Raw genomic sequence first — 19,544 nt, forward strand, 5'->3', positions numbered from 1 at the left:
GGACAGCTGAGTATAATCCCTGCACCATTGGCATACAAAGCTGAAGAGGCCTCGTGTGAAATAGAGCAAATGGAACTACATCCGAGGCTGGAATCATGGGACCTAGGACTTTCATACACATAGCCACTGAAGGAAACGAGACTGAAGTTTCAGACAAGCTGACACCAATTTTGCCTTCTCTGTTCTATTACAGAAAGACTCATGAATACTGAATCTATTTGGAAACCCAAGAAAGTTCCCTTTGACTTAGGAACCAAAGAACTGTGCTGTTGAAAAAGCAACAAGGTTTTGGTTGGTGCGAGATACTGCTAAAGAAAAGGATGGAACTTGAACCAAGATGTCGTCCAGGTATGGAAACACTGCAATACCCAGAGACCTGGTCACACACAAAAGGGCACCCAGAACCTTTGTGAATATTCTTTGCGCTGTAGCCAGACCAAAATGTAGAGCAACAAACTGAAAATGCCTGTCCAGAAAGGCAAACCTCAAACTGGAAATTATCTCTGTGAATAGGAACATGAAGGTAAGCATACTTTAAACCTACTGTGGACATAAACTGACCTTGCTGAACAAAAGGAAGAATAGCCCGGATAGTTTCCATTCTGAAAGATGGAATCCTTACAAACCTTTTCCGAGCTTTTAGATCTATAACTGGTCTGAAAGTACCTTACTCTTCTTTGGAACAACAAAGATTTAAATACAATCCCATCACCTGTTTATGCAAAGGAACTGGATAAATCACTCCCATATCTTACTGATCTGAGATCTACAGAAGAGAAGGTTTACAGGATTCCATGGAACATTAGATAGAATAAAACTTCTTCTGGGAGGCCTTGTTCTGAATCCTATTCGATATCCCTGATAAACAATATTCCGAACCCAGGGATCTGGAACAGACTGAAACCAAGCCTCCTGAAAGAGGGTAATCTGCCCTCTACCAGAACTGCTGGATTAGGGGCCACACTGAAACTACAGTTTTGGTAGTAGGGATAGATTTCTTATACTGCTTTGTCTTGTTCCAGTTAGCATTAAGTCTCCAGACTGAACCAGAGGAACCTTGCTTTTGGAGCAGAGAAGTCAGCTTTTTGTTCCTTATGCTGATGAAAGGAACAAAAACAATTAGAAGATTTGCATTTCCCTCTAGACTTTGTCTTGAGGAAGAAAAACCCCTTTACCTCCAGTAACAGTAGATATAATAGAATCTAAATAAGAACCAAATAACTTCGTTCCCTGAAAGGAAAGGGATAATAATCTAGATTTAGAAACCATATCGGCAAACCAGGATTTAAGACACAAGGCTTGCCTGGCAAGGACCTCTTCTATGTAAAGTGCAATTGGGCTAAAAGAAGCTACTCTCAGGTGTTAACTGGGCCATAGAAAAAACTACAGAGCTGTTTGTCTCTGGCAGATTGCTTCTATTTCCGTATGTACTTGTTTTAGGACTCTGGGGAAATGGTCCATGTCACACAGCCAGGTCAATCAAGATGTGGGCGGAGGACCACCAGATGAAGACCCTGTCATGACCAGCCCAATCTACAGACCTGAACTCCATTAAAAACCTCTGGAATGTAATCAAGAGAAATCTAGATGGTCACAAGCCATCAAACAAAGCTGAGCTGCTTACATTTTTGCGCCAGGAGTCACCCAACCACAATGTGACATGGAGAACATGCCAAGACGCATGAAAGCTGTGATTGAAAATCAGGGATATTCCACCAGATATTGATTTCTTATCTGTGGCTTAGTTAAAACATTAGTATTGTGTTTAAAAATTAATATGAACTTGTTTTATTTGCATTATTTAAGGTCTGAACACACAAAATTTTGTTATTTTGACCAGTTGTCATTATCTGCAAATAAATGCTCTAATTGACAATATTTTTATTTGGAATTTGGGAGAAATGTTGTCAGTAGTTTATAGAATAAAACAAAAAAAACAGAATTTATGTTTACCTGATAAATTTCTTTCTCCTACAGTGTATCCAGTCCACGGCTTCATCCTTACTTGTGGGATATTCTCAATCCTTACAGGAAGTGGCAAAGAGAGCACACAGCAGAGCTGTCCATATAGCTCCCCTCAGGCTCCGCCCCCCCAGTCATTCGACCGACGGTTAGGAGAAAAAGGAGAACCATAGGGTGCAGTGGTGACTGTAGTTTACAAAAATAAATTTAAACCTGACCAAAATGCCAGGGTGGGCCGTGGACCGGATACACCGTAGGAGAAAGAAATTTATCAGGTAAACATAAATTCTGTTTTCTCCTACATTGGTGTATCCGGTCCACGGCTTCATCCTTACTTGTGGGAACCAATACCAAAGCTTTAGGACACGGATGAAGAGAGGGAACAAGTCAGGTAACCTAAACGGAAGGCACCACTGCTTGCAAAACCTTTCTCCCAAAAATAGCCTCCGAAGAAGCAAAAGTATCGAATTTGTAAAATTTGGTAAATGTATGCAGTGAAGACCAAGTCGCTGCCTTACATATCTGTTCAACAGAAGCCTCATTCTTGAAAGCCCAAGTGGAAGCCACAGCTCTAGTAGAGTGAGCTGTAATTCGTTCAGGAGGCTGCCTTCCAGCAGTCTCATAAGTCAATCGGATGATGCTTTTCAGCCAGAAAGACAGAGAGGTCGCAGTCGCTTTTTGACCTCTCCTCTTGCTAGAATAGACGACAAACAAGGAAGATGTTTGTCTGAAATCTTTAGTTGCTTTTAGATAAAACTTCAAAGCACGAACCACATCGAGGTTGTGTAACAGGCGTTCCTTGTTAGAAACTGGATTAGGACACAGAGAAGGAACAACTATTTCCTGGTTAATATTCTTATTGGAAACCACTTTTGGAAGAAAACCAGGTTTGGTACGTAAAACGACCTTATCTGTATGGAACACCAGATAGGCTGAATTACACTGCAAAGCAGACAATTCAGAAACTCTTCTAGCAGAAGAAATAGCTACCAAAAACAAAACTTTCCAAGATAGTAACTTGATATCTATGGAATGTAGAGGTTCAAACGGAACCCCTTGAAGAACTGAAAGAACTAAATTTAGACTCCATGGAGGAGCTACAGGTCTGTAGACAGGCTTGATTCTGACTAAAGCCTGTACAAACGCCTGAACATCTGGCACTGCTGCCAGACGCTTGTGTAACAACACAGACAGAGCAGATATCTGTCCTTTTAAAGAACTAGCTGACAAACCTTTCTCCAATCCTTCTTGGAGAAAAGATAGTAACCTTGGAATCCTAATCTTACTCCATGAGTAACCCTTGGATTCGCACCAGCAAAGATATTTCCGCCATATCTTATGGTAAATTTTCCTAGTGACAGGCTTTCTAGCCTGGAGTATCTATAACTGATTCCGAAAACCCACGCTTAGCTAGAATCAAGCGTTCAATCTCCAAGCAGTCAGTTGCAGAGAAACTAGGTTTGGATCTTGGATTAGAAGGTCCTGCCTCAAAGGTAGCTTCCATGGTGGAACCGATGACATATTCACCAGGTCTGCATACCAAGTCCTGCGCGGCCACGCAGGAGCTATCAGAATTACCGAAGCCTTCTCCTGTTTGATCCTGGCTACTAGCCGGGGGAGAAGAGGAAACGGTGGAAAGACATAATCTAACACCACAAACTCTTTACCCTCCCGTGGAGATGCTACTTGTTTAGAGCGGCAAAGAGAATGACTGGGGGGCGGAGCCTGAGGGGAGCTATATGGACAGCTCTGCTGTGTGCTCTCTTTGCCACTTCCTGTAGGGATTGAGAATATCCCACAAGTAAGGATGAAGCCGTGGACCAGATACACCAATGTAGGAGAAAATCATTTTACTCAAACACATAGCTATAAATAGTAAAACCAGAGGAACTGATAATTTTGCAGTCAGTGGTCTCTTAATTTTTTTCAAGAGCTGTATATACATATAAACACACACATACATACAGTATCCCACAAAAGTGAGTACACACCTCACATTTTTGTAAATATTTTATTATATCTTTTCATGTGACAACACTGAAGAAATAACACTTTGCTACAATGTAAATTAGTGAGTGTACAGCCTGTATAAAAGTGTAAATTTGCTGTCCCCTCAAAATAACTCAACACAGCCATTGATGTCTAAACCATTGGCAACAAAAGTGAGTACACCCCGAAGTGAAAATGTCCAAATTGGGCCCAAATAGCCATTTTCCCTCTCCAGTGTCATCTGACTCAGTGTTACAAGGTTTCAGGTGTGAATGGGGAGCAGGTGTGTTAAATTTGGTGTTATCGCTCTCACACTCTCTCATTGTGGTCACTGGAAGTTTAACATGGGACCTCATGGCAAAGAACTCTAAGGAACTAAAAAAAAGAATTGTTGCTCTATATAAAGATGGCCTTGGCTATAAGAAGATTGCTAAGACCCTGAAACTGAGCTGCAGCATGGTGGGCAAGACCATACAGACGTTTTACAGGACAAGTTCCACTCAGAACAGACCTCGCCATGGTCGACCAAAGTTGAGTGCACATGCTCAGCGTCATATCCAGAGGTTATCTTTGGGAAATAAGACGTATGAGTGCTGCCAGCTTTGCTGCAGAGGTTGAAGAGGTGGGGGATCAGCCTGTCAGTGCTCATACCATACGCTGCACACTGCATCAAATTGGTCTGCATGGCTTTCGTCCCAGAAGGAAGCCTCTTCTAAAGATGATGCACAAGAAAGCCCGCAAACAGTTTGCTGAAGACAAGCAAACTAAGGACATGGATTACAGAAACCATGTCCTGTGGTCCGATGAGACCAAGATAAACTTATTTGGTTCAGATGGTGTCAAGCATGTGTGGCGGCAACCAGGTAAGGACCAAGAGTGTCTTGCCTACAGTCAAGCATGGTGGTGGGAGTATCATAGTATGGGCCTGCATGAGTGCTGCCGGCACAGGGGAGCTACAGTTCATTGAGGGAACCATGAATGCCAACATGTACTGTGACATGCTGAAGCAGAGCATGATCCCCTCCCTTCAGAGACTGGGTCACAGAGCAGTATTCCAACATGAAAACGACCCCAAACACACCTCCAAGACGACCACTGCCTTGCTAAAGAAGTCGAGGGTAAAGGTCATGGGCTGGCCAAGCATGTCTCCAGACCTAAACCCTATTGAGCATCTGTGGGGCATCCTCAAACGGAAGGTGGGGGAGTGCAAGTTCTCTAACATCCACCAGCTCCGTGATGTCGTCATGGAGGAGGAGAAGAGGACTCCAGTGGCAACCTGTGAAGCTCTGGTGAACTCCATGCCCAAGAGGGTTAAGGCAGTGCTGGAAAATAATGGTGGCCACACAAAATATTGACACTTTGGGCCCAATTTGGACATTTCCAGTTAGGGGTGTACTCACTTTTGTTGCCAACGGTTTAGACATTAATGGCTGTGTGTTGAGTTATTTTGAGGGGACAACAACTTTACACTGTTATACAGGCTGTACACTCACTACTTTACATCATAGCAAAGTGTAATTTCTACAGTGTTGTCACATGAAAAGATATAATAAAATATTTACAAAAATTTGATGGGTGTACTCACTTTTGTGAGATACTGTACATACATACACACACACACACATGCGTACACACATACATACACACACACATATATACACATATGCACAAACCACAAAAAACACTGCAGCTTAGTGAGCATGTCTTTATTTTATGTGTTATTTGCTTCCACAGAGTGGAATGTATCAGGACTTTATAACTATTTACATCTCAGCAACCACTGCTTGTTTTTTTCAGAGGTCCTTTAAGGAAAAAAAAAGAAGATAAACATATTTTCTTAATAAGCCCTAATACATTTAAATTAACTTCAAATTTTCATCACTTCTGGTCCTCGAGGGTGCCCATATAAATGCCTAGAAATGAAATCCTAAGTTACAAGAACCTAAGCTGACTCTAAGATTTCAGTACAATTCAGTACTTTTTTAAAGGGACAGTATACACCAATTTTCATAGAACTGAATGTAATAGACACTACTATAAAAAATAAGATGCACAGATACTGATATAAAAATCCAGTATAAAACTGTTTAAAAACTTACGTAGAAGCTCTCAGTTTAGCTCTGTTGAAAAGGCAGTTGGAAAGCCCACTGCAAGTGGAAAAAATAAGACACCCCCCTCCCCCTTCTTATGCATATGAAAAGACCCTGTACACAAGCAGGAGCAAGCTGGAGTAGGTATCTGACGGTATTCTGCTAAAACTTTGGGGCTTGGTTAGGAGTCTGAAAATCAAAACAATGTTATTTAAAAATAAGCTTCATGAGCTATATAAATAGATCTGCAAAACATTTATGCAAAAAAATGTGTATAATGTCCCTTTAACATTAAAAATAATGCTAAGATTTTAAAAGACGTATTTTCTTATTTTCAGAGTTCCAAAAGACCTCAAAAAGCACATCCTCATAATATATTTTTGTAGTATTCCTGCAGTCCATTCATATCTGATTTGCGAGTAATTCATTGGAAGACGGAATTTGGCAGGCAATGGAAAGCTCAAGAAGCAGTTATGACCTTGGCTTTTTCAAAATCTTCTGCGGGAAGTAGTCTATTTGAAGTATGTCCTTTTTTTTGAAAGAAAAAAAAAAGCCTTGGTTTATAAACATACAATATGGCCTTTGAGCCAAAACTGTGGTTATCCAACTCTGAAATCACTGCAACTTTCTTTTCTTACGTTAGTGAGACTACACACACACAATACAGGGTATCAAATTCTGTGGTAAAAGTGAACTTAAAGTACCAGCAAATACAGTAGATTTGCATAATCAACAAATGCATGATACCAAGACAATGCAATAGAACTTAGTCTGACCTTCAAATGAGTATTAGATTTTTCAGACAAATTTCAAAGTTATGTCTATTTCCACTCCCCCTGTATCATGTGACAGCCATCAGCCAATCACAAATGCATATACGTATATTCTGTGAATTCTTGCACATGCTGAATTCACAGAATATACATCAACAAGACTGTCAACATTTTGTTAATGGAAGTAAATTTGAAAGTTGTTTAAAATTGCATGCTCTCTCTGAATCATGGAAATTTAAGTTGGACTTGAGAGTCCCTTTAAAGGGACATTATACACTCATTTTTTCTTTGCATAAATGTTTTGTAGATGATCTATTTATATAGCCCATAAAGTTTTTAAAAAATAAAAATGAATAGTTTTGTTTATTTTTAAATAACATTGCTCTGATTTTCAGACTCCTAACCAAGCCCCAATGTTTTATGAGAATACCGTCAGCTACCTTCTCCAGCTTGCTCCTGTTTGTGTAAAGGGTCTTTTCATATGCAAAAGAAGGGGGAGGGGGGAGGGTCTTTTTTCCCAATTGCAGTGGGCTTTCCAGCTACCTTTTCAACAGAGCTAAACTGAGAGCTTCTAAGTACGTTTTTAAACAGTTTTATACTGGATTTTTATATCAGTATCTGTGCATCTTATTCTTTATAGTAGTGTCTATTACATGCAGTTATATGAAAATGAGTGTATACTGTCCCTTAAGTTGCTACAAAAAGTGCTGAAATTCCTTCTTTTTTTGTTCTTTTTATTAAGGAATAGTTATGTTAATTGGTGTATTGTGAAGAAAAGTATTTTGTAGTTTAAATTTAATTTTTTAGACTTATGATAACTACAGTAGTAGTGCCTCAAAATGTGGTTTGATGTAATTCCAGCAAGATTTCTTTAAAAAAGGAAAAAAGGAAACATATTCAATGTAAACAAATTGCATTCGTTTTCTAAGCAAACTAACGGCTAGATTTGGAGTTTGGCGGTAAAAGGGCTGTTAACGCTCCGCGGGTTTTTTTCTGGCCGCACCATAAATTTAACTCTGGTATCGAGAGTTCAAACAAATGCTGCGTTAGGCTCCAAAAAAGGAGCGTAGAGCATATTTAGCGCAAATGCAACTCTCGATACCAGAGTTGCTTACGGACGCGGCCGGCCTCAAAAACGTGCTCGTGCACGATTCTCCCATAGGAAACAATGGGGCTGTTTGAGCTGAAAAAAAACCTAACACCTGCAAAAAAGCAGCGTTCAGCTCCTAACGCAGCCCCATTGTTTCCTATGGGGAAACACTTCCTACGTCTGCACCTAACACTCTAACATGTACCCCGAGTCTAAACACCCCTAGCCTTACACTTATTAACCCCTAATCTGCCGCCCCCGCTATCGCTGACCCCTGCATTACACTTTTAACCCCTAATCTGCCGCTCCGTAAACCGCCGCCACCTACGTTATCCCTATGTACCCCTAATCTGCTGCCCTAACATCGCCGACCCCTATGTTATATTTATTAACCCCTAATCTGCCCCCCACAACGTCGCCGACACCTACCTACACTTATTAACCCCTAATCTGCCGAGCGGACCTGAGCGCTACTATAATAAAGTTATTAACCCCTAATCCGCCTCACTAACCCTATTATAAATAGTATTAACCCCTAATCTGCCCTCCCTAACATCGCCGACACCTACCTTCAATTATTAACCCCTAAACTTCCGATCGGAGCTCACCGCTATTCTAATAAATGTATTAACCCCTAAAGCTAAGTCTAACCCTAACACTAACACCCCCCTAAGTTAAATATAATTTTTATCTAACGAAATAAATTAACTCTTATTAAATAAATGATTCCTATTTAAAGCTAAATACTTACCTGTAAAATAAATCCTAATATAGCTACAATATAAATTACATTGATATTATAGCTATTTTAGGATTAATATTTATTTTACAGGTAACTTTGTATTTATTTTAACCAGGTACAATAGCTATTAAATAGTTAAGAACTATTTAATAGTTACCTAGTTAAAATAATTACAAATTTACCTGTAAAATAAATCCTAACCTAAGATATAATTAAACCTAACACTACCCTATCAATAAAATAATTAAATAAACTACCTACAATTACCTACAATTAATCTAACACTACACTATCAATAAATTAATTAAACACAATTGCTACAAATAAATACAATTAAATAAACTATCTAAAGTACAAAAAATAAAAAAGAACTAAGTTACAGAAAATAAAAAAATATTTACAAACATAAGAAAAATATTACAACAATTTTAAACTAATTACACCTACTCTAAGCCCCCTAATAAAATAACAAAGACCCCCAAAATAAAAAATTCCCTACCCTATTCTAAAATACAAAAATTACAAGCTCTTTTACCTTACCAGCCCTGAACAGGGCCCTTTGCGGGGCATGCCCCAAGAATTTCAGCTCTTTTGCCTGTAAAAAAAAACATACAATACCCCCCCCCCAACATTACAACCCACCACCCACATACCCCTAATCTAACCCAAACCCCCTTAAATAAACCTAACACTAATCCCCTGAAGATCTTCCTACCTTGTCTTCACCATCCAGGTATCACCGATCCGTCCTGGCTCCAAGATCTTCATCCAACCCAAGCGGGGGTTGGCGATCCATAATCCGGTGCTCCAAAGTCTTCCTCCTATCCGGCAAGAAGAGGACATCCGGACCGGCAAACATCTTCTCCAAGCGGCATCTTCGATCTTCTTCCATCCGATGACGACCGGCTCCATCTTGAAGACCTCCAGCGCGGATCCATCCTCTTCTTCCGACGACTAGACGACGAATGACGGTTCCTTTAAGGGACGTCATCCAAGATGGCGTCCCTCGAATTCCGATTGGCTAATAGGATTCTATCAGCCAATCGGAATTAAGGTAGGAATATTCTGATTGGCTGATGGAATCAGCCAATCAGAATCAAGTTCAATCCGATTGGCTGATCCAATCAGCCAATCAGATTGAGCTCGCATTCTATTGGCTGATCGGAACAGCCAATAGAATGCGAGCTCAATCTGATTGGCTGATTGGATCAGCCAATCGGATTGAACTTGATTCTGATTGGCTGATTCCATCAGCCAATCAGAAAATTCCTACCTTAATTCCGATTGGCTAATAGAATCCTATCAGCCAATCGGAATTCGAGGGACGCCATCTTGGATGACGTCCCTTAAAGGAACCGTCATTCGTCGTCTAGTCGTCGGAAGAAGAGGATGGATCCGCGCTGGAGGTCTTCAAGATGGAGCCGGTCGTCATCGGATGGAAGAAGATCGAAGATGCCGCTTGGAGAAGATGTTTGCCGGTCCGGATGTCCTCTTCTTGCCGGATAGGAGGAAGACTTTGGAGCACCGGATTATGGATAGCCAACCCCCGCTTGGGTTGGATGAAGATCTTGGAGCCAGGACGGATCGGTGATACCTGGATGGTGAAGACAAGGTAGGAAGATCTTCAGGGGATTAGTGTTAGGTTTATTTAAGGGGGTTTGGGTTAGATTAGGGGTATGTGGGTGGTGGGTTGTAATGTTGGGGGGGGGGTATTGTATGTTTTTTTTTACAGGCAAAAGAGCTGAAATTCTTGGGGCATACCCCGCAAAGGGCCCTGTTCAGGGCTGGTAAGGTAAAAGAGCTTGTAATTTTTGTATTTTAGAATAGGGTAGGGAATTTTTTATTTTGGGGGTCTTTGTTATTTTATTAGGGGGCTTAGAGTAGGTGTAATTAGTTTAAAATTGTTGTAATATTTTTCTTATGTTTGTAAATATTTTTTTATTTTCTGTAACTTAGTTCTTTTTTATTTTTTGTACTTTAGATAGTTTATTTAATTGTATTTATTTGTAGCAATTGTGTTTAATTAATTTATTGATAGTGTAGTGTTAGATTAATTGTAGGTAATTGTAGGTAGTTTATTTAATTATTTTATTGATAGGGTAGTGTTAGGTTTAATTATATCTTAGGTTAGGATTTATTTTACAGGTAAATTTGTAATTATTTTAACTAGGTAACTATTAAATAGTTCTTAACTATTTAATAGCTATTGTACCTGGTTAAAATAAATACAAAGTTACCTGTAAAATAAATATTAATCCTAAAATAGCTATAATATCAATGTAATTTATATTGTAGCTATATTAGGATTTATTTTACAGGTAAGTATTTAGCTTTAAATAGGAATCATTTATTTAATAAGAGTTAATTTATTTCGTTAGATAAAAATTATATTTAACTTAGGGGGGTGTTAGTGTTAGGGTTAGACTTAGCTTTAGGGGTTAATACATTTATTAGAATAGCGGTGAGCTCCGGTCGGCAGATTAGGGGTTAATAATTAAAGGTAGGTGTCGGCGATGTTAGGGAGGGCAGATTAGGGGTTAATACTATTTATGATAGGGTTAGTGAGGCGGATTAGGGGTTAATAACTTTATTATAGTAGCGCTCAGGTCCGCTCGGCAGATTAGGGGTTAATAAGTGTAGGTAGGTGTCGGCGACGTTGTGGGGGGCAGATTAGGGGTTAATAAATATAACATAGGGGTCGGCGATGTTAGGGGCAGCAGATTAGGGGTACATAGGGATAACGTAGGTGGCGGCGATTTGCGGTCGGAAGATTAGGGGTTAATTATTTTAAGTAGCTTGCGGCGACGTTGTGGGGGGCAAGTTAGGGGTTAATAAATATAATATAGGGGTCGGCGGGGTTAGGGGCAGCAGATTAGGGGTACATAAGTATAACGTAGGTGGCGGTCGGCAGATTAGGGGTTAAAAATTTTAATCGAGTGGCGGCGATGTGGGGGGACCTCGGTTTAGGGGTACATAGGTAGTTTATGGGTGTTAGTGTACTTTAGGGTACAGTAGTTAAGAGCTTTATAAACCGGCGTTAGCCAGAAAGCTCTTAACTCCTGCTTTTTTCAGGCGGCTGGAATCTTGTCGTTAGAGCTCTAACGCTCACTGCAGAAACGACTCTAAATACCAGCGTTAGAAAGATCCCATTGAAAAGATAGGCTACGCAAATGGCGTAGGGGGATCTGCGGTATGGAAAAGTCGCGGCTGTAAAGTGAGCGTTAGACCCTTTAATCACTGACTCCAAATACCAGCGGGCGGCCAAAACCAGCGTTAGGAGCCTCTAACGCTGGTTTTGACGGCTACCGCCGAACTCTAAATCTAGGCCTATATTCTCACACGCCTTCAAGTACACAGCAGAAGCTGGCAATGGTGGAATCTTCCCATTCATTACCACATATGCCATAACTAGTATTTAGATTGGTGTTTTTAAACAAGATTAGTTTCATTGGAAGGTTCATGTCCTGCTTTAAGATAAATTCAACAGGTGAGGATTTTTTGCATGTATTTATGTATCCAAAATGAAAAACACCCTCATTATCAAAACTGTTTTTTGAAATCTAAGATTCTTTTTATGCCTATAGCTTGCTATTTAATATTTGTATGCATAAATGAGGTGCAACTTTATTTTAAGCTGAAATAATAGTTCCTTTTTCAGCTATTTTTTTTCTTAAAATGGTTTAAATTGCTAATTTGATCATTTTGATTAAACTTTAGTATGTCCAGAGAGTGTCCTTTAACAATCAGAAATAATTTTTCCTGTTTTCAGAAATCAAATTCATCCGTAAAATATAATTTTGGTTTTTGAAGTGATGTTGCATCATCGATCTAATTCTAAACCTATGCATTAGTTGTCTTTAAAAGGGACATTAAACACCTCAAGATATTAATATACATTATTTAATTTACATGTAGTAAAACAACTTTGCAGTATACTTTTATTTATATTGTTCTCCTCTCCTGTAATTGAATTCCGATTCTGAATATTGTGGGTTTTCAAATTCATCTAAACATAGAAGTGCAGACACAGCTATATCCTGCATAGTCATTGGTTGCACTCTCTAGGCCATTTATAACCATTTCTAATTGGCCTCAGCAAAAAAGGTAACCTAAGTTTCAATATAGTGGTGACCACTGCATTATGGGCATTAACTTTACACACAACAGAATTTATGCTTACCTGATAAATTACTTTCTCCAACGGTGTGTCCGGTCCACGGCGTCATATAGTCCCTCCTAGGCTCCACCCACCCCAGTAATTCGACCGACGGACAGGAGGAAAAATATAGGAGAAACCATATGGTACCGTGGTGACTGTAGTTAGAGAAAATAATTCATCAGACCTGATTAAAAAACCAGGGCGGGCCGTGGACCGGACACACCGTTGGAGAAAGTAATTTATCAGGTAAGCATAAATTCTGTTTTCTCCAACATTGGTGTGTCCGGTCCACGGCGTCATCCTTACTTGTGGGAACCAATACCAAAGCTTTAGGACACGGATGAAGGGAGGGAGCAAATCAGGTTACCTAAACGGAAGGCACCACGGCTTGCAAAACCTTTCTCCCAAAAATAGCCTCCGAAGAAGCAAAAGTATCAAATTTGTAAAATTTGGCAAAAGTGTGCAGTGAAGACCAAGTCGCTGCCTTACATATCTGGTCAACAGAAGCCTCGTTCTTGAAGGCCCATGTGGAAGCCACAGCCCTAGTGGAGTGAGCTGTGATTCTTTCAGGAGGCTGCCGTCCGGCAGTCTCATAAGCCAATCGGATGATGCTTTTAAGCCAAAAGGAAAGAGAGGTAGAAGTCGCTTTTTGACCTCTCCTTTTACCAGAATAGACAACAAACAAAGAAGATGTTTGTCTGAAATCTTTTGTAGCCTCTAAATAGAATTTTAGAACACGGACTACGTCCAAATTGTGTAACAAACGTTCCTTCTTTGAAACTGGATTCGGCATAAAGAAGGTACAACTATCTCCTGGTTAATATTCTTGTTAGAAACAACCTTTGGAAAAAAACCAGGCTTAGTACGCAAAACCACCTTATCTGCATGGAACACCAGATAGGGCGGAGAACACTGGAGAGCAGATAACTCTGAAACTCTTCTAGCAGAAGAAATTGCAACCAAAAACAAAACTTTCCAAGATAGTAACTTAATATCTATGGAATGTAAAGGTTCAAACGGAACCCCTTGAAGAACTGAAAGAACTAGATTTAGACTCCAGGGAGGAGTCAAAGGTCTGTAAACAGGCTTGATCCTAACCAGAGCCTGAACAAATGCTTGAACATCTGGCACAGCTGCCAGTCTTTTGTGTAGTAAGACAGATAAAGCAGAGATCTGTCCCTTTAGAGAACTTGCAGATAATCCTTTCTCCAAACCTTCTTGTAGAAAGGAGAGAATCTTAGGAATTTTTATCTTATTCCATGGGAATCCTTTGGATTCACACCAACAGATATATCTTTTCCATATTTTATGGTAAATCTTTCTAGTTACCGGTTTTCTGGCCTGAACCAGAGTATCTATCACAGAATCTGAAAACCCACGCTTTGATAGAATCAAGCGTTCAATCTCCAAGCCGTCAGCTGGAGGGAGACCAGATTTGGATGTTCGAATGGACCCTGAACAAGAAGGTCCTGTCTCAAAGGTAGCTTCCATGGTGGAACCGATGACATATTCACCAGGTCTGCATACCAAGTCCTGCGTGGCCACGCAGGAGCTATCAAGATCACAGAGGCCCTCTCCTGTTTGATCCTGGCTACCAGCCTGGGAATGAGAGGAAACGGTGGAAATACATAAGCTAGGTTGAAGGTCCAAGGTGCTACTAGTGCATCTACTAGAGTCGCCTTGGGATCCCTGGATCTGGACCAGTAGCAAGGAACCTTGAAGTTCTGACGAGACGCCATCAGATCCATGTCTGGAATGCCCCATAATTGAGTTAGTTGGGCAAAGATCTCCGGGTGGAGTTCCCACTCCCCCGGATGGAATGTCTGACGACTCAGATAATCCGCTTCCCAGTTTTCCACACCTGGGATGTGGATCGCAGATAGGTGGCAGGAGTGATCCTCCGCCCATTGAATTATTTTTGTCACTTCTTTCATCGCCAGGGAACTCCTTGTTCTCCCCTGATGATTGATATACGCAACGGTCGTCATGTTGTCTGATTGGAATCTTATGAATCTGGCCTTTGCTAGCTGAGGCCAAGCCCTGAGAGCATTGAAGATCGCTCTTAGTTCCAGAATGTTTATCGGGAGGAGAGACTCTTCCCGAGACCATAGTCCCTGAGCTTTCAGGGATTCCCAGACCGCGCCCCAGCCCACTAGACTGGCGTCGGTCGTGACAATGACCCACTCTGGTCTGCGGAAGCTCATTCCCTGGGATAGATGGTCCAGGGTCAGCCACCAACGGAGTGAATCTCTGGTCTTCTGATCTACTTGAATCATTGGAGACAAGTCTGTATAGTCCCCATTCCACTGTTTGAGCATGCACAGTTGTAATGGTCTTAGATGAATTCGTGCAAAAGGAACTATGTCCATTGCTGCAACCATCAACCCTACTACTTCCATGCACTGCGCTATGGAAGGACGTGGAACAGAATGAAGAACTTGACAAGTGCTTAGAAGTTTTGACTTTCTGACCTCTGTCAGAAAAAATCCTCATTTCTAAGGAATCTATTATAGTTCCCAAGAAGGGAACTCTTGTTGACAGAGACAGAGAACTTTTTTCTATGTTCACCTTCCATCCGTGTGATCTGAGAAAGGCCAGAACGATGTCTGTATGAGCCTTTGCTTTTGACAGGGACGACGCTTGTATTAGAATGTCGTCCAAGAAAGGTACTACTGCAATGCCCCTCGGTCTTAGAACCGCTAGAAGGGACCCTAGTACCTTTGTGAAAATCCTTGGAGCAGTGGCTAACCCGAATGGGAGGGCCACAAACTGGTAATGTTTGTCCAGAAAGGCGAACCTTAGGAACTGATGATGTTCTTTGTGGATAGGAATATGTAGGTACGCATCCTTTAGATCCACGGTATCCTTCCTGGATAGTGGGTAGAATCGTTCGAATGGTTTCCATCTTGAACGATGGTACCCTGAGAAATTTGTTTAGGATCTTCAAATCCAAAATTGGTCTGAAAGTTCCCTCTTTTTTGGGAACTACGAACAGATTTGAATAAAATCCCATTCCTTGTTCCTTTATTGGAACTGGGTGTATCACTCCCATCTTTAACAGGTCTTCTACACAATGTAAGAACGCCTGTCTCTTTATTTGGTTTAAGGATAAGTGAGACATGTGGAACCTTCCCCTTGGGGGTAGTTCCCTGAATTCCAGAAGATAACCCTGAGAAACTATTTCTAGTGCCCTGAACATCTCTTGCCCAAGCCTGAGCAAAGAGAGAGAGTCTGCCCCCTACTAGATCCGGTCCCGGATCGGGGGCTACTCCTTCATGCTGTTTTGTTAGCGGCAGCAGGCTTCTTGGCCTGCTTACCCTTGTTCCAGCCTTGCATCGGTTTCCAGGCTGGTTTGGGTTGTGAGGCATTACCCTCTTGCTTAGAGGATGCAGAATTAGAGGCCAGTCCGTTCCTGAAATTGCGAAAGGAACGAAAATTAGACTTATTCTTGGCCTTGAAAGGCCTATCTTGTGGAAGGGCGTGGCCCTTTCCCCCAGTGATGTCTGAGATAATCTCTTTCAATTCTGGTCCAAATAGAGTTTTACCTTTGAAAGGGATGTTAAGCAATTTTGTCTTGGATGACACATCCGCTGACCAAGACTTTAGCCAAAGCGCTCTGCGCGCCACAATTGCAAACCCTGAATTTTTCACCGCTAATCTAGCTAATTGCAAAGCGGCATCTAAAATAAAAGAGTTAGCCAACTTAAGTGCGTGAACTCTGTCCATAACCTCCTCATATGGAGTCTCTCTACTGAGCGACTTTTCTAGTTCCTCGAACCAGAACCACGCTACTGTAGTGACAGGAACAATGCACGAAATGGGTTGTAGAAGGTAACCTTGCTGTACAAAAATCTTTTTAAGCAAACCCTCCAATTTTTTATCCATAGGATCTTTGAAAGCACAACTATCCTCGATAGGAATAGTAGTGCACTTGTTTAGAGTAGAAACTGCCCCCTCGACCTTAGGGACTGTCTGCCATAAGTCCTTTCTGGGGTCGACCATAGGAAATGATTTCTTAAATATAGGAGGGGGAACAAAAAGGTATGACGGGCTTTTCCCACTCCTTATTCACTATGTCCGCCACCCGCTTGGGTATAGGAAAAGCGTCGGGGTGCACCGGAACCTCTAGGAACTTGTTCATCTTGCATAATTTCTCTGGAATGACCAAGTTGTCACAATCATCCAGAGTAGATAACACCTCCTTAAGCAGTGCGCGGAGATGTTCTAATTTAAATTTAAATGTCACAACATCAGGTTCAGCTTGTTGAGAAATTTTTCCTGAATCTGTAATTTCCCCATCTGACAAAACCTCCCTCATGGCCACTTCAGATTGGTGTGAGGGTATGACAGAACAATTATCATCAGCGCCCTCCTGCTCTTCAGTGTTTAAAACAGAGCAATCACGCTTTCTCTGATATGTAGGCATTTTGGATAAAATATTTGCTATGGAGTTATCCATTACAGCCGTCAATTGTTGCATAGTAATAAGCATTGGCGCGCTAGAAGTACTAGGGGCCTCCTGTGTGGGCAAAACTGGTGTAGACACAGTAGGAGATGATGTAGTATCATGTTTACTCCCCTCATCTGAGGAATCATCTTGGGCAATTTCATTATCTGTGGCAGTACTGTCCTTACTTTGTTTGGACGCTATGGCACAATTATCACACAAATTTAAATGGGGAGACACATTGGCTTTCATACATATAGAACATAGCTTATCCGAAGGCACAGACATGTTAAACAGGCCTAAACTTGTCAATAAAGCACAAAAAACGTTTTAAAACAAAACCGTTACTGTCTCTTTAAATTTTAAACAGAAAACACTATTACTGAATGTGAAAAAGTATGAAGGAATTGTTCAAAAATTACCAAAATTTCACCACAGTGTCTTAAAGTATTAAGAGTATTGCACACCAATTTTCAGAGCTTTAACCCTTAAAATAACGGAACCGGAGCCGTTTCGATACCAAGTGACGCCTTCTAGAAACTTTTCCAGCTACTTTCAGATCCTCACACATGCATCTGCATGTCTTGCTCTCAAAAACAACTGCGCATTAATGGCGCGAAAATGAGGCTCAGCCTACAACTGGGAAGGCCCTCCCTGACTGGAAAAGGTGTCTAACATAGTGCCTGCCGTTTAAAAACGTTCCCCAAGTTTATAAATGTGAATTATCAGCATAAACATGTATAAAATGCCCAAATAAAGCAATCGATTTAGCCCATAAAAGTGTCTACCGGTTTTATAGCCCATAGTAAGCCCTTTATTCTGTTTGCTTGACTAAGAAAATGGCTTACCGGTCCCCATGAGGGGAAATGACAGCCTTCCAGCATTACATGGTCTTGTTAGAAATATGGCTAGTCATACCTTAAGCAGAAAAGTCTGCTAACTGTTTCCCCCAACTGAAGTTGCTTCATCTCAACAGTCCTATGTGGAAACAGCAAACGATTTTAGTTACTGTCTGCTAAAATCATCTTCCTCTCACAAACATCAATCTTCATCCTTTTCTGTTTCAGAGTAAATAGTACATACCAGCACTATTTTAAAATAACAAACACTTGATAGAAGAATAAAAAACTACATTTAAACACCAAAAAACTCTTAACCATCTCCGTGGAGATGTTGCCTGTGCAACGGCAAAGAGAATGACTGGGGTGGGCGGAGCCTAGGAGGGACTATATGGCCAGCTTTGCTGGGACTCTTTGCCATTTCCTGTTGGGGAAGAGATATTTCCCACAAGTAAGGATGACGCCGTGGACCGGACACACCAATGTTGGAGAAATATATGTATATATACACATATATATATATATATATATATATATATATATATATATATATATACACACACACACACACATATACATATATATATATATATATATATATATATATATATATATATATATATATATATACATATATACACTAGTGTGGGATCCAAGCACTCACTGTTAGTGGTATTGCCTGGGTGCACTCTATGGTAGGTAGGTAGAAACTTCTCAAAAGAAGAGGCACTCACAGGTCTTAATAAGCATAAAGTTTTTATTATTTCATATATTCAGTCAACGTTTCGGTCATCGCAGGGACCTTTGTCAAGACTGTTCTCAGTAATCCTCTGTATGGCTGACCGCCATACAGAGGATTACTGAGAACAGTCTTGACAAAGGTCCCTGCGAGGACCGAAACGTTGACTGAATATATGAAATAATAAAAACTTTATGCTTATTAAGACCTGTTAGCGCCTCTTCTTTTGAGAAGTATATATATATATATATATATATATATATATATATATATATATATATATATATATATATATATATATATATATATATTTATTTTTAAAAAAAATACATGAACAAATTATTCTCAGGCTAATCTTTGCTCTGAATACATCATTCAAGCAATTATTTATTTAGTGTTTAAAGTCCCTTTTAACATTCTTAATATTAGACTTTGTTTATGGTCTGTTTAGGGATAGTCATGTTCTGAAGCAGTATACCCAGTTTCTTTTTATCTTCCCATTATATAATTCCTCATCAAGATAATGCAATGTTTAGGATTTATTTACTTTGATATGTGAATCAATTATCAAAACATCAATTCAGAGATAACCTGTTTGATTCTGTCCTAATACCCATAATTATAAGGAAGATTTTTCACTTGATGGGGTTAGAGCTTTGCAAGCAATATTTAGAAGCTAAAAAGCTAGTAGGAAGACTAAATATATATTTATAC

The 19,544-nt window shown here is 40.3% G+C and overlaps 1 protein-coding gene across 1 annotated transcript in view; it reads right to left on the reverse strand.

Annotated features, from left to right (window-relative positions):
- The window catches only part of REV3L (REV3 like, DNA directed polymerase zeta catalytic subunit), a 471,052-nt gene that overhangs the window by 292,053 nt on the left and 159,455 nt on the right, over window positions 1-19,544 (reverse strand). The window lies entirely within an intron of this gene.

Source organism: Bombina bombina, chromosome 4 (assembly GCF_027579735.1).
Source record: "Bombina bombina isolate aBomBom1 chromosome 4, aBomBom1.pri, whole genome shotgun sequence".
Lineage (NCBI taxonomy): Eukaryota > Metazoa > Chordata > Amphibia > Anura > Bombinatoridae > Bombina > Bombina bombina.